Here is a 16,265-nt window from a genome sequence, read left to right as displayed (position 1 = left end):
GGATCGCCGGCGTTGACCATACTGGCTCACATACTTGTTGAGGAGGTGATCAGAGAGGGGTCGCTGATATCTTATGTTCTTCACTTCTCCCTCTGTGACGTAGCGCTTGCCATCTTGGCGGAGCCGATCGCTTGGAGCGGCTTCCTCTGTGTCCTTGCTATGAGAGCAGCTGCCCTCGTCTCCGTCCTTACCAGAGTAGTGCCCAAGCTCTACCATGTTGATATTGCACGAGAAACCTGGCTGGCACCCTCCATGGTAAGCATACTCCACCATGTTAACGGCGGGGAAGGGGTGTGTGTCGACCTTCATGGCGTACTGGTTAAAAATTAACCGTCCATTTTCTATCGCCATTTGGATCTGCTGTCGCCACACCCTACAGTCGTTGGTGGAGAACGTGTTATGCCATTTGCAGTATGGCTTTCCGTTCAGCTCTTGCGCCGTGGGGATCTTGTGGCCTTCGGGTACCTTTATATGCTTCTCCGTGAGTAAGAGATCAAAAATCTGCTCCGTTTTGGTCACGTCGAAGTCGAACCCTTTTGGAGGTCCTGGTGGTTTTATCCATTTACAGGACACGGGGCTTGTCGTCCGAGTCCATTCAGCCACTGCTACCTCCTGATCTCCCATAGCACCTTCGTCTTCGTCTGCCTCAACCAGGGCCACCGCACGCTTGAATTTGTCCTGGTAAACGTCTGGGTGGCGCTGTTCGTATGCTGACAGCTTCTGCACCATGTGCGCCAACGAAGGGTAGTCTGCTTGGGAGGCCACGTCCTTGATCGATGATGAGAGACCCACCACCGCCAACTCGACTGCTTCCTTTTCGCTTACGTGAACCGAAAAGCATCGGTTCCTAATGGTCCTGAAGCGCCTGGATGTATTCGACACTCGTCTCCCCGCGCTTCGTCGCACTTGCGCTAGATCGGCAATACCAACATCGGAAGCCTCCGAGTGATACTGCTCATGGAACTCGCTCTTCCAACTGCTTCCAAGTCCGGATGGAGTTCGGTGGCAGCGATGTGTACCACCCGAAAGCCGATCCCGTGAGGGACTCGTGCGAAAAACCTCACACGCAACTCGTCTGATGCTGAGATCGTGCCCAGCTGTGCCAAATATCGGCTCACATGCTCAATGGAGCTGGAACCATCTGATCCACTAAACTTTGTGAAGTCCGGGAGCCGATATTTGGATGGTAGCGGGATCAGTTCATAGTCGTTGGGGTACGGCTTGGTGTAGCCGAACGTCTTCCTTTTCGGCATCATGCCGAACTGATCTTTCAGGATTGCACAAACCTGATCCGCTGTGATGGCTGAAGGTGTCGAACCCTGAAGATTCGCCGGGGTGGCATACTTAACCAACCATGCTTGCTTTTCCGGTTCTAAGCCAACTGCAGGAGCTGGGCTTTGGAGGTTTGTCGGAGTGGCGTACTTAGCTAGCCACGTTTGCTTCTCAGGATCGGCTCCCGACGTTCCTCCCGCCGTCCCAGAGGCCCCTGTCGTTGCAGCCTGGTTCGAGAGTGCCCAAGCGTTGCAGTCTGGCACGTATGCGCACGCGTATCCGTGCGGGATCTCCTTGGGTGCCTCAGGTAGGAATTGGTAGTCACTAGGATCACCACCAATCTTGTAGACGACGTATGCCGATGAGTTCGGCAGTTCAGGTGCTGCCCATGCGAACGGCCGGGGCTGGAGCGGCATCTCTCCCTTGAAAGTCCCCGGAGCGGGTCCCGACGGAGAATACCGGTGGCTCATGACTTCTGGACCACGCGCGGAGCGACACGCTCCAAAGTGTTCACCAGGCTCTCAGAGTGGCGGTGCAGCGAATGAGCCACCATGTAGTTGATTTCCTGCCGCAGCGACCTGGTGCGTTCTTCTGACGGGGCGGACAAGTCCACTCCATCGAGCGCGCCTTCAGGTGTGAAACCCTTCCACCTGACGCCATGGGAGCGGGTTCGGTGGAAAGAGCCGATGAGTTCGGCTTCGAGGGTTGCCTTGATCTCGTCATGTTTCTTCTTGAGCTCATCGAGCGGATCCTCGTACTTGACCGGAGTGCCTTCCGCCATCTCGGATGTAGATGGCGATGTTGTGGATGTCGAAAGGTGTCCCACCGGCGTGCCGGAATGTGTTGTCGTCGAAACCCCCGGCGGGCAGAGACGGGCAACACGAGAGAGCCGGGAACAACTAGGGCTGCGGCCGGCCCCGGTCCCTCGGAGCGACGGCCCGCAAAGCCTCCTGGTCGCACGTCCGATGCTATCGCAAGGGCGTGCCACCCGACCTATACCCGGTCGGGAAGGTGTGGATGATGCCTCGCTTGGTTTCCTGCAGGGCACACACGTAAACGTTAAATACGAGCCTCGATCGGCTCTCGAGTTATCTCGCGAATCGGCTCAAAGAGCCGATTCACCCATGATTCGGACAGCGTGTCCGAATATATGGTGGTCCCGCTTGATCAAGATAAAGCTGATTAGATCTACGACGATTTGGGGTTTTCACCGCATAATCGGATCATCCTACTCACGATTGGGCCTCGCGCTCGCGCACGGTGACCGTAAGCCGATCCTAGACAGGGCCTAAAAACCAACACGAGGTTGATCCTCGGAACATCCTTTCTAGGGCTAGCGAACGTCACCCTACACGCCGCTGGATCCTCCAACCCTTTGTAAGGCCTAACTATTGCGAGATATTAAACTAATCCTTGAAGAATCAAGGAGTAACCGTAACGGATCAGATCTACTAAACCATGATCAAGCGGGTGCCGCCCCTACACCTAAGATAGGTGTAAGGGCGGCTAGACATGCAAGGGTCGCACTACGATAGCATATTATACGAGGAACAATGCTAACCCTAACATGTCTAAGATAACTACGTTGCTCGCCATCAAAAAGGCTTCAGTACGAGCAACGCTTGAACAACGGGGATAGGCATTACGCTGCCTAGATCGCAAGATGCGATCTAGGCAGCATGGTGCTTACCGGTAGAAACCCTCGAGACGAAGGAGTTGGCGATGCGCCGAGATTTGTTTGGGGTGAACGTTGGTTGTTGTTTATTCCATAAACCCTAGGTACATATTTATAGTCCAAGGGACTTTCTAATGTGGGCGTGCACTAAACCGTGCACGGGTAAAACTATAACTTCTAATCTAAGATGCGATCTACTATGTTACAGATACACGGGCAGTTTAGCCCAACTTGGTATAAAAGGCCGATTCACGTATTCCTTCTATGTATATATCTTCAAGCCCATCTTGATCGTGGCCCACCTCTGATCTGGTCAAAATTCCGGTGATAACAGGCCTATAGTTGTTACCAGAATTATTCCTATAAGCATTGTTGTTAAAATTATTATTTTTAATGAAGTTCACATCAACATGCTCTTCTTGAGCAACCAATGAAGCTAAAGGAACATTATTAGGATCAACATTACATCTACCATTCACAAGAATAGACATAATAGCATCAATCTTATCACTCAGGGAGGAGGTTTCTTCAACAGAATTTACCTTCTTACCTTGTGAAGCCCTTTCAGTGTGCCATTCAGAGTAATTGATCATCATATTATCAAGAAGCTTTGTTGCCGCGCCTAAGATGATGGACATAAAAGTACCTCCAGCTGCTGAATCCAATAGGTTCCGCGAAGAAAAATTCAGTCCTGCATAAAAGTTTTGGATGATCATCCAAGTAGTTAGTCCATGGGTATACCAAAGATTTCATTCTTTCCCATGCTTGAGCAACATGTTCATTATCCAATTGCTTAAAATTCATTATGCTACTTCTCAAAGATATAATTTTAGCAGGAGGATAATATCTACCAATAAAAGCATCCTTACATTTAGTCCATGAATCAATACTATTTTTAGGCAAAGATAGCAACCAATCTTTAGCTCTTCCTCTTAAGGAGAAAGGAAACAATTTTAATTTTATAATGTCACCATCTACATCCTTATACTTTTGCATCTCACAAAGTTCAACAAAATTATTAAGATGGGCAGCAGCATCATCAGAACTAACACCAGAAATTGCTCTCTCATAACAAGATTTAGTAAAGCAGGTTTAATTTCAAAAAATTCTGCTGTAGTAGCAGGTGGAGCAATAGGTGTGCATAGGAAATCATTTTTGCTAGTGAAGTCACACAACATAGTATTCTCAGGAGTACCCATTTTAGCAGTAGTAAATAAAGCAAACTAAATAAAGTAAATGCAAGTAACTATTTTTTTGTGTTTTTAATATAGAGAACGCAAACAAGACAGTAAATAAAGTAAAACTAGTAACTATTTTTTTGTATTTTTGATATAAAGAACAAACAAAGCAGTAAATAAAATAAAGTAAAGCAAGACAAAAACAAAGTAAAGAGATTGTATGTGGGAGACTCCCCTTGCAGCGTGTCTTGATCTCCCCGGCAACGGCGCCAGAAATTTAGCTGTTGCCGTGGGAGTTAGCAATCTCTGTGGTGTAACTTTTTCTTCAGTTCCCCGGCAACGGCGCCAGAAATTTAGCTTGATGACGCGTATAGCACATGCCCGTTGGGAACCCCAAGTGGAAGGTGTGATACGTACAGCAGCAAGTTTCCCTCAGTAAGAAACCAAGGTTATCGAACCAGTAGGAGTCAAGGATCACGTGAAGGTTGTTGGTGACGGAGTGTAGTGCGGCGCAACACCAGGGATTCCGGCACCAACGTGGAACCTGCACAACACAATCAAAGTACTTTGCCCCAACGTAACAGTTGAGGTTGTCAATCTCACCGGCTTGCTGTAAACAAAGGATTAAATGTATAGTGTGGAAGATGATGTTTGTTTGCGAAGAACAGTAAAGAACAAGTATTGCAGTAGATTGTATTTCAGATGTAAAACGATGGACCGGGTCCACAGTTCACTAATGGTGTCTCTCCAATAAGATAAATAGCATGTTGGGTGAAAAAATTACAGTTGGGCAATTGACAAATAGAGAGGGCATAACAATGCACATACATATCATGATGACTACTATGAGATTTAATCAGTGCATTACGACAAAGTACATAGACCGCTATCCAGCATTGCATCTATGCCTAAAAAGTCCACCTTCAGGTTAGCATCCGCACCCCTTCCAGTATTAAGTTGCAAACAATAGATAATTGCATTAAGTATGGTGCGTAATGTAATCAACACACATATCCTTAGACAAAGCATTGATGTTTTATCCCTAGTGGCAACAACACATCCACAACCTTAGAACTTTCTGTCACTGTCCCAGATTCAATGGAGGCATTAACCCACTATCGAGCATAAATACTCCCTCTTGGAGTTACAAGTATCAACTTGGCCAGAGCCTCTACTAGCAACGGAGAGCATGCAAGAACATAAACAACACATATATTATAGATTGATAATCAACTTGACATAGTATTCCATATTCATCGGATCCCAACAAACACAACATGTAGCATTACAAATAGATGATCTTGATCAGGATAGGCAGCTCACAAGATCTAACATGATAGCACAAGAGGAGAAGACAACCATCTAGCTACTGCTATGGACCCATAGTCCAGGGGTGAACTACTCACACATCAATCCGGAGGCGATCATGGTGATGAAGAGTCCTCCGGGAGATGATTCCCCTCTCCGGCAGGGTGCCGGAGGCGATCTCCTGAATCCCCCGAGATGGGATTGGCGGCAGCTGCGTCTCTGGAAGTATTTCCGTATCGTGGCTCTCGGTACAGGGGTTTTCGCGACGAAGGCTATAAGTAGGCAGAAGGGCAGGGTTGGAGGCGGTGCAGGGGCCCCACACCATAGGCCGGCGCGGGCCCCATGCAGGCCGCGCCGCCCTATGGTTACGGGCCCTCGTGGCCCCACTTCGTATGCTCTTCGGTCTTCTAGAAGCTCCGTGGAAAAATAAGACCCTGGGCGTTGATTTCGTCCAATTCCGAGAATATTTCCTTTGTAGGATTTCTGAAACCAAAAACAGCAGAAAACAACAACTGGCTCTTCGGCATCTCGTCAATAGGTTAATTAGTGCCGGAAAATGCATAATAATGACATAAAGTGTGTATAAAACATGTGAGTATCATCATAAAAGTAGCATGGAACATAAGAAATTATAGATACGTTTGAGACGTATCAGGGAGCATTTCGCATGACTTCATCAAGCAAGCACAATCAAGAAAGGCGTTCCATCTTGTTGCGGTCAAGACCGTCATCATCAAGCTCAAGTGGAATGCGCAAGGTTAAGGTTTGCTCTTGATAGGGTTTCTTTCTCACCGGTCTCATGGTGTAGTTGGAGACCGGTTTATAGTTTAGTTGTCGTCTATCAAGAGGGCTCTCATGTGAGTAACTCGGTCGTATCCTTCGGAGAGCTCAAACCTTTGCATCCTTGCATCATCTTTCTTGGTTGTTATTTGGATCTTATCCATATGGTGTTTTAGAGATTGTGCTTATTCTCATGACAAGCTCTAGTTCATCGAAAACGGATTCCACATGAATAACTTGTTGCGTTTTCGATATTGGAGTTTTTCTCGGTTTCTCATATTGAGAGGTTTCACTCTAAAATACATAGAAAAACCTACCCCACTTGTTCTTAAGCTTTTCACTCTTTGTGGGGTAGCTCTTGTCATCTTCTTTACAACAAAATTGGTTTCACCTAAATTCGAGTTTCCTAACTCAAGTTGTTGCATTTTCCATATTGGAGGTTTTACCGGTTTGCCTTTTATAAATAGGTAAAACCTTTATTCATTTGTTTCTATACTACTTTGCTGGACTATGATGTTTCTATGAATATTGTTGTATAGCTCGTTGTTGTGATTTCAACGAGCCCAAGATCATCGAAATTGTAGTCCGGATGCAAAAAATCTTAAGGTTTTCGTATCGGGTGTTTGGGTAAAAACAGGGGGGCGACACTGCTGGTGGCACAAGGCCGGCATTGCCGCCCTGTTGTGATTTTGGCCCCAATGGGCAGAAATCTAAGACCCCTATTTAAATCCTTCTTCCTCCTCTTTCTCCCCACTTCTTCTTCCTCCTTTTGCTCTCCACCATTGTTGACCTTGAGAGCTTGCCACATCCCTCTACTCCTCCAATGATTCTTGAATCCATTTGAGGGAAAAGGAAGAGAAGATCTAGATCTACATTTCTACCAATCAAATCCATCTTTTTGTGAGTGGAACTCTCTAGATCTTGATCTTGGTGTTCTTTGTGAATTCCTTTGTTCTTCCTCTCTTATTCCCCCAATAGCTTTTGTAGCTTTGTTGGAATTTGAGAGAGAACGACTTGAGCATCTTTGTGGTGTTCTTGCCATTGCATTTGGTGCATCGGTTTGAGTTCTCCACGGTGATTCATGGTGGTGAAAGCAAGAAGGTTGTTACTCTTGGGTTCTTGGAACCCTAGACGGATTCTAGGCCTTTGTGGCAATTTGTTGGGAGCCTCCAATTAAGTTGCGGATGTGTGCCCCAACCTTTGTGTAAGGCTCGGTTTCCGCCTCGAAGGAAATCCCTTAGTGGAACCGTGACCTAGGCCTTTGTGGCGAGGGTCACCGGAGAATAAGGTGAGGCGCCTTCGTGGCGTTCGGTGTGTGATGTGAGTATCGCATCTTGGGGTGAGGCCTTTGTGGCTTTGGTGTGCATCGGGCAACCACACCTCAAGGTGAGCCTCTTGTGGCGTTCGGGAGCACTAAGCCACCGCACCTCTCCAACGGAGATTAGCACTCGCAAGAGTGTGAACTTCGGGATAAATCTTCGTCTCCCGCGTGCCTCGGTTATCTCTATACCCGAGCTCTTTACTTATGCACTTTACCTTGTGATAGCCATCTTGTTTGAAGTTATATATCTTGCTATCACATAGTTGCTTGTATTGCTTAGCATAAGTTGTTGGTGCACATAGGTGAACCATAGTATATAGGCTTTGGGCTTGACAAAGTAAACGCTAGTTTTATTTCGCATTTGTTAAGACCATCTCGTAAAAGTTTTAAATCGCCTATTCACCCCCTCTAGGCGACATCCGTGTCCTTTCAGGGTTGTTTCATCCCCAGGAGCTTTCACCTTCTGGGCATCGGTGAGCAACCCCAGCTTCTTTAGTTTCCAATGCTCTGTGGAGGTGAACTTGGATCTATCCCATCCGAACACCTTCTTATTTTCCGCTTGAATGGCAGCGACACCGGCGGAGGTGTTCTTGACGCGCTTGGTCCTAGTCATCGCAGTGGCGGCGCAAATCTAGGGTGTGAGGTTGAAGCAAGGAGTGGAGAGTGCAGGCAATGGCGGAGAGATGATTTGTGCGGCGGAGTGAGAAGGGGGTGTGTTATAAAAGCGACAAGCAAATAACGAAGAACGATAAAGGTAAACGCAGCGGAGACACAAGATTTAACGTGGAAAACCCCTTCCAACACAGAAGGGGGAAAAACCACGGGCGTCAGCCAACAAACCTTCACTATATCGGGGAGTGTTAACAAACGCTGTGGGTTATCTTATAATCTGATAAACCCTAGCTGGCGGCTTACAAGATGTATATATAGTCGGCGGCTTACAAGATGTATATCCGCTACGCTTCGGCCCAAGCCTACCAGCGTCAGTCTTCGCTCCGCTCGTCAGAAGTTAGCCTCCCTTTAGTATATGAATTTGGATCACAATATAACAGAGTGAATGAGGTCCAGGGTTAACCTTTTAACCCGGAAGATGAAGTGGATGGGCCGTTCGATGGACAGAGGACAATCTTAACCTTACGCGTGGCATAGAAGTAAAAATATTTTTACAGCTCATTTTGGAAGTGCCGGAGTTACTGCGCGTGTGCTGGACGGAACGTGTGAACCTCACTTAGTGCAACATAGGGGGAATGGCAGTTATTTTGGACCCACAAAATAGTGGTCCACCAACAGTTGCAGCTTACCGAGTCGACAACACATTGCTTTCGTCAGCATCAGTGTCAAGGACAAGAAAATATTCGTGTTGATAAGACAATACAGGATGGGAACTATAAAATTTGGAGCCTATGTCCAGCTGCAAGTACCCGATCATAGGCTCGGGGGCTACTCTTGTCAGCAGTGTTGTTCATACTCCAGATAAGATGTAAATGATGGAAAAGTATGGAGTTGATTAAAAGCAAAGTTGAACCTACACCCAAGTGCAAACACTCGGCTGTAGCCTCGGGGGCTACTTCCATCGGGAGCGCTGGTCGTGCACCCGATGAAAATTATCAATAAATAAAGAGCAAGTCAATATAGAATTAATTCGAAGAATTTCGGCCATGGGTAGACATCTTCGAGTTTTTATAAACTCGTCATGTACTCCCATCGGGAGAGTCAAGATATTATTCAATAAAAAATATCAACTAGAAGAAATCAAGTATTCCATCAGCCAAACAAAGGCACTCAACAATATATTCTCAGAGCGTGTCTGCCGCGATAAAAGCTCTGAATGTCGTGATTTACAAAAGGGTCACAAAGGTAAGACCCGTGCGTGGCATCGCACACGAATGTGCTCTCCCACTTTATCCACATCAACAGATGTGAAGAAAATCCCAGCGGACACGTTGGGTACCCGATAACTTAGCTGGCTTCAGTTTTCGATAAGTCCTAAAGCGGCACGTCCTGAATTACGGTAGTATTGCAGATTCGAGGCCAGAAACTCGAATTTGAAGTAGGTTTACACGGATTCGCCACAAGAGCAATTAACTGGTACCTAATCCGCCCTAGCTAGCTCTGTCTCTATTTGCCGTGCCACCGTTTCCTCATGTCACACACATCATCGGTGCACCGACTCGCGTAGAACGAACACATCAGGCCACATGTTGTGGTGGATCTACCATGTCCACACATAATATTTCATTGGTGCAAAAATGTTTCTTGCTACCACGAGCCAAACTATTGCGTGACAAGGGCTTGTGTTGTCGTTGTGTTGCTTGTCGCTGCATCCAACAAGAAGAAGACAAAGAGGAGAATGTTGGCTCACGCAAGGATTTAGTGAAGTCGGATTTGAAATTTTCAAGGAGATATATGTGAAGGAATGATGAGTTCTATTTTTGGATAAGGTATATGTAAGTTTCGCTAGTCTGGGATCAAGACCTAAAAGAGGGCATGTGTTGCCCCCCCCCCCCCAAAAGAGGATTATGTGTTGCAGAAAGGCTTTTGTGCAAAAATGTTGTTGTGCTCTACAGCACACACCATCATTACACTAAACGGTATTCTACATCGCATTGCATTATGTTCACCGTGTCCACCCATTATCGAGCATGCACCAACTCACGTATCACAACCGTCCAACAATTGTGAGACATGTTATGGTGGCTCTACCGCGATCAGACAGAAGATTTCTATCTCGTAACAACATTCCTTAGTACCACATATGAAACTCTTGTGTGGCAATAACTTGTGTTGTTGTTGCGTTCCAATGGTTGATGGCGTGTAACTCACACGTTCGTTGGGAACCCCAAGAGGAAGGTATGATGCGCACAGCAGCAAGTTTTCCCTCAGAAAGAAACCAAGGTTTATCGAACCAGGAGGAGCCAAGAAGCACGTTGAAGGTTGATGGCAGCGAGGATGTAGTGCGGCGCAACACCGGGGATTCCGGCGCCAACGTGGAACCTGCACAACACAACCAAAGTACTTTGCCCCAACGAAACAGTGAGGTTGTCAATCTCACCGGCTTGCTGTAACAAAGGATTAACCGTATTGTGTGGAAGATGATTGTTTGCGAGAGAAAACAGTAAAGAACAAGTATTGCAGCAGATTTGTATTTCAGTATAAAAGAATGGACCGGGGTCCACAGTTCACTAGAGGTGTCTCTCCCGTAAGATAAAAGCATGTTGGGTGAACAAATTACAGTCGGGCAATTGACAAATAGAGAGGGCATAACAATGCACATACATGTCATGATAAGTACAGTGAGATTTAATTGGGCATTACGACAAAGTACATAGACCGCCATCCAACTGCATCTATGCCTAAAAAGTCCACCTTCGGGTTATCATCCGAACCCCTCCGGTATTAAGTTGCAAAGAAACGAGACAATTGCATTAAGTATGGTGCGTAATGTAATCAACAACTACATCCTCGGACATAGCATCAATGTTTTATCCCTAGTGGCAACGAGCACAACACAACCTTAGGGGTTTCTGTCACTCCCCCAGGTGTCAATGCAGGCATGAACCCACTATCGAGCATAAATACTCCCTCTTGGAGTTACTAGCATCAACTTGGCCAAAGCCTCTACTAATAACGGAGAGCATGCAAGACCATAAACAACACATAGCTAATAACTTGATAATTAACATAACATGATATTCTCTATCCATCGGATCCCGACAAACACAACATATAGCATTACAGATAGATGATCTTGATCATGTTAGGCAGCTCACAAGATCCAACAATGAAGCACAATGAGGAGAAGACAACCATCTAGCTACTGCTATGGACCCATAGTCCAGGGGTGAACTACTCACTCATCACTCCGGAGGCGACCATGGCGGTGTAGAGTCCTCCGGGAGATGAATCCCCTCTCCGGCAGGGTGCCGGAGGAGATCTCCAGAATCCCCCGAGATGGGATTGGCGGCGGCGGCGTCTCTGGAAGGTTTTCCGTATCGTGGTTTTTCGCATCAGGGGTTTCGCGACGAAGACTTTAAGTAGGCGGAAGGGCAACGTGGGGGGCCACACGGGGGGCCCCACACCACAGGTCGGCGCGGCCAAGGCCTGGGCCGCGCCGCCCTATGGTGGTGGCCCCTCGTGGCCCCACTTCGACTCCTCTTCGGTCTTCTGGAAGGTTCGTGGCAAAATAGGACCCTGGGTCTTGATTTCGTCCAATTCCGAGAATATTTCGTTACTAGCATTTACGAAACCAAAAACAGCAGAAAACAACGAATCGGCACTTCGACATCTTGTTAATAGGTTAGTTCCGGAAAATGCACGAATATGACATAAAGTGTGCATAAAACATGTAGGTATCATCAATAATATGGCATGGAACATAAGAAATTATCGATACGTCGGAGACGTATCAGCATCCCCAAGCTTAGTTCTGCTCGTCCCGAGCAGGTAAAACGATAACAAAGATAATTTCTGAAGTGACATGCCATCATAACCTTGATCATACTATTTGTAAGCATATGTAATGAATGCAGCGATCAAAACAATGGTAATGACATGAGTGAACAAGTGAATCATAAAGCAAAGACTTTTCATGAATAGTACTTCAAGACAAGCATCAATAAGTCTTGCATAAGAGTTAACTCATAAAGCAATAAATCAAAGTAAAAGGTATTGAAGCAACACAAAGGAAGATTAAGTTTCAGCGGTTGCTTTCAACTTGTAACATGTATATCTCATAGATAATTCTCAACATAGAGTAATATAACAAGTACAATATGAAAGTATGTAGGAATCAATGCACAGTTCACACAAGTGTTTGCTTCTTGAGGTGGAGAGACATAGGTGAACTGATCAACATAAAAGTAAAGAGAATGGTCCTTCAAAGAGGAAAGCATCGATTGCTATATTTGTGCTAGAGCTTTTATTTTGAAAACATGAAACAATTTTGTCAACGGTAGTAATAAAGCATATGAGTTATGAAAATTATATCTTACAAGTTGCAAGCCTCATGCATAGTATACTAATAGTGCCCGCACCTTGTCCTAATTAGCTTGGACTACCGGATCTTTGCAATGCACATGTTTTAACCAAGTGTCACAATGGGGTACCTCCATGCCGCCTGTACAAAGGTCTAAGGAGAAAGCTCGCATTTTGGATTTCTCACTTTTGATTATTCTCAACTTAGACATCCATACCGGGACAACATGGACAACAGATAATGGACTCCTCTTTAATGCATAAGCATGTGACAACAATTATTATTCTCATATGAGATTGAGGATATATGTCCAAAACTGAAACTTCCACCATGAATCATGGCTTTAGTTAGCGGCCAATGTTCTTCTCTAACAATATGCATGCTCCAACCATTAAGGTGGTAGATCTCTCTTACTTCAGACAAGACGGACATGCATAGCAACTCACATGATATTCAACAAAGAATAGTTGATGGCGTCCCCAGAAACATGGTTATCGCACAACAAGCAACTTAATAAGAGATAAAGTGCATAAGTACCTATTCAATACCACAATAGTTTTAAAGCTATTTGTCCCATGAGCTATATATTGCAAAGGTGAATGATGGAATTTTAAAGGTAGCACTCAAGCAATTTACTTTGGAATGGCGGGTAAATACCATGTAGTAGGTAGGTATGGTGGACACAAATGGCATAGTGGTTGGCTCAAGTATTTTGGATGCATGAGAAGTATTCCCTCTCGATACAAGGTTTAGGCTAGCAAGGTTATTTGAAACAAACACAAGGATGAACGGTACAGCAAAACTCACATAAAAGACATATTGTAAACATTATAAGACTCTACACCGTCTTCCTTGTTGTTCAAAACTCAATACTAGATATTATCTAGACTCTAGAGAAACCAAATATGCAAACCAAATTAGCAAGCTCTAAGTGTTTCTTCATTAATGGGTGCAAAGTATATGATGCAAGAGCTTAAACATGAGCACAACAATTGCCAAGTATCAAATTATCCAAGACATTTTAGAGTTACTACATGTAGTATTTTCCAATTCCAACCATATAACATTTTAACGAAGAAGAAACTTCGCCATGAATACTATGAGTAGAGCCTAAGGACATACTTGTCCATATGCTACAGTGGAGCGTGTCTCTCTCCCACAAAGTGAATGCTAGGATCCATTTTATTCAAACAAAACAAAAACAAAAACAAACCGACGCTCCAAGCAAAGTGCATAAGATGTGACGGAATAAAAATATAGTTTCGGGGAGGAACCTGATAATGTTGTCGATGAAGAAGGGGATGCCTTGGGCATCCCCAAGCTTAGACGCTTGAGTCTTCTTATAATATGAAGGGGTGAACCACCGGGGCATCCCCAAGCTTAGAGCTTTCACTCTCCTTGATCATATTGCATCATACTCCTCTCTTGATCCTTGAAAACTTCCTCCACACCAAACTCGAAACAACTCATTAGAGGGTTAGTGCATAATAAAAATTCACATGTTCAGAGGTGACATAATCATTCTTAACACTTCTGGACATTGCATAAAGCTACTGGACATTAATGGATCAAATAAATTCATCCAACATAGCAAAAGAGGCAATGCGAAATAAAAGGCAGAATCTGTCAAAACAGAACAGTCCGTAAAGATGGATTTTATTAGGCCACCGGACTTGCTCAAATGAAAATGCCCAAATTGAATGAAAGTTGCGTACATATCCGAGGATCATGCACGTAAATTGTCTTAATTTTCTGAGCTACCTACAGGGAGATAGACCCAGATTCGTGACAGCAAAGAAATCTGGAACTGCGCAGTAATCCAAATCTAGTACTTACTTTACTATCAAAGACTTTACTTGACACAACAAAACTCAAAACTAAGATAAGGAGAGGTTTCTACAGTAGTAAACAACTTCCAAGACTCAAATATAAAACAAAAATACTGTAGTAAAAACATGGGTTGTCTCCCATAAGCGATTTTCTTTAACGCCTTTCAGCTAGACGCAGAAAGTGTATATCAAGTAACATCAAGAGATGAAGCATCAACATCATAATTTGTTCTAATAATAGAATCATAAGGTAACTTCATTCTCTTTCTAGGGAAGTGTTCCATACCTTTCTTGAGAGGAAATTGATATTTAATATTACCTTCCTTCATATCAATAGTAGCACCAACGGTTCGAAGAAAAGGTCTTCCCAATATAATGGGGCAAGATGCATTGCATTCAATATCCAAGACAAAAAAATCAACGGGGACAAGGTTATTGTTAACCATAATATGAACATTATCAACTCTCCCCAAATGTTTCTTTTTAGCATTATCAGCGAGATTAACATCCGGATAACGGTTTTTCAATGGTGGCAAGTCAAGCATATCATAGACTTTCTTAGGCATAACGAAATACTTGCACCAAGATCACATAAAGCATTACAATCAAAATCTTTGACTCTCATTTTAATGATGGGCTCCCAACCATCCTCTAGCTTTCTAGGAATAGAAGTTTCAAGTTTTAGTTTCTCTTCTCTAGCTTTAATGAGAGCATTTGTAATATGTTTTGTGAAAGCCAAATTTATAGCACTAGCATTAGGACTTTTAGCAAGTTTTTGTAAGAACTTTATAACTTCAGAGATGTGGCAATCATCAAAATCTAAATCATTACAATCTAAAGCAATGGGATTATCATCCCCAAGGTTGGAAAAAATTTCAGTAGTTTTATCACGAGCGGTTTCAGCGGTTTTAGCGGTTTCGAGTAATTTTGCGCGCTTTGCACTAGGAGTAGAAGCATTGCCAACACCAATTATTTTACCATTGATAGTAGGAGGTGCAGCAACATGTGAATCATTAGCATTGCTAGTGGTGGTAATAGTCCAAACTTTAGCTACATTTTTCTCTTTAGCTAGTTTTTCATTTTCTTCTCTATCCCACCTAGCACGCAGTTCAGCCATTAATCTTATATTCTCATTAATTCTAACTTGGATGGCATTTGTTGTAGTAACAATTTTATTTTCAATATACCTATTAGGCATAACTTTAGATTTCAAAAGATTAACATCAGAGGCAAGACTATCAACTCTAGAAGCGAGAATATCAATTTTATTGAGCTTTTCCTCAACAGATTTGTTAAAGGCAGTTTGTGTACTAATAAATTCTTTAAGCATAGCTTCAAGTCCAGGGGGTGTATTCCTATTATTTTTGTAAGAATTCCCATAAGAATTAGCATAACCGTTACCATTATTATAAGTATATGGCCTATAGTTATTACTAGAATTGTTCCGATAAGCATTGTTGTTGAAATTATTATTTTTAATGAAGTTTACATCAACAAGTTCTTCTTGAGCAACCAATGAAGCTAACGGAACATTATTAGGATCAACATTAGTCCTATCATTCACAAGCATAGACATAATAGCATCAATCTTATCATTCAAGGAAGAGGATTCTTCAACAGAATTTACCTTCTTACCTTGTGGAGCTCTTTCCGTGTGCCATTCGGAGTAATTAATCATCATATTGTCAAGAAGCTTTGTTGCTTCACCAAGAGTGATGGACATAAAGGTACCTCCAGCAGCTGAATCCAATAAATTCCGCGAAGAAAAATTTAATCCTGCATAGAAGGTTTGGATGATCATCCAAGTAGTCAGTCCATGGGTTGGGCAATTTTTAACCAGAGATTTCATTCTTTCCCAAGCTTGAGCAACATGTTCATTATCCAATTGTTTAAAATTCATTATGCTACTCCTCAAAGATATAATTTT

The sequence above is a fragment of the Lolium rigidum genome, chromosome 5 (genome assembly GCF_022539505.1).
Source record: "Lolium rigidum isolate FL_2022 chromosome 5, APGP_CSIRO_Lrig_0.1, whole genome shotgun sequence".
NCBI lineage: Eukaryota > Viridiplantae > Streptophyta > Magnoliopsida > Poales > Poaceae > Lolium > Lolium rigidum.
Note: the sequence above shows the minus strand (reverse complement) of the source record.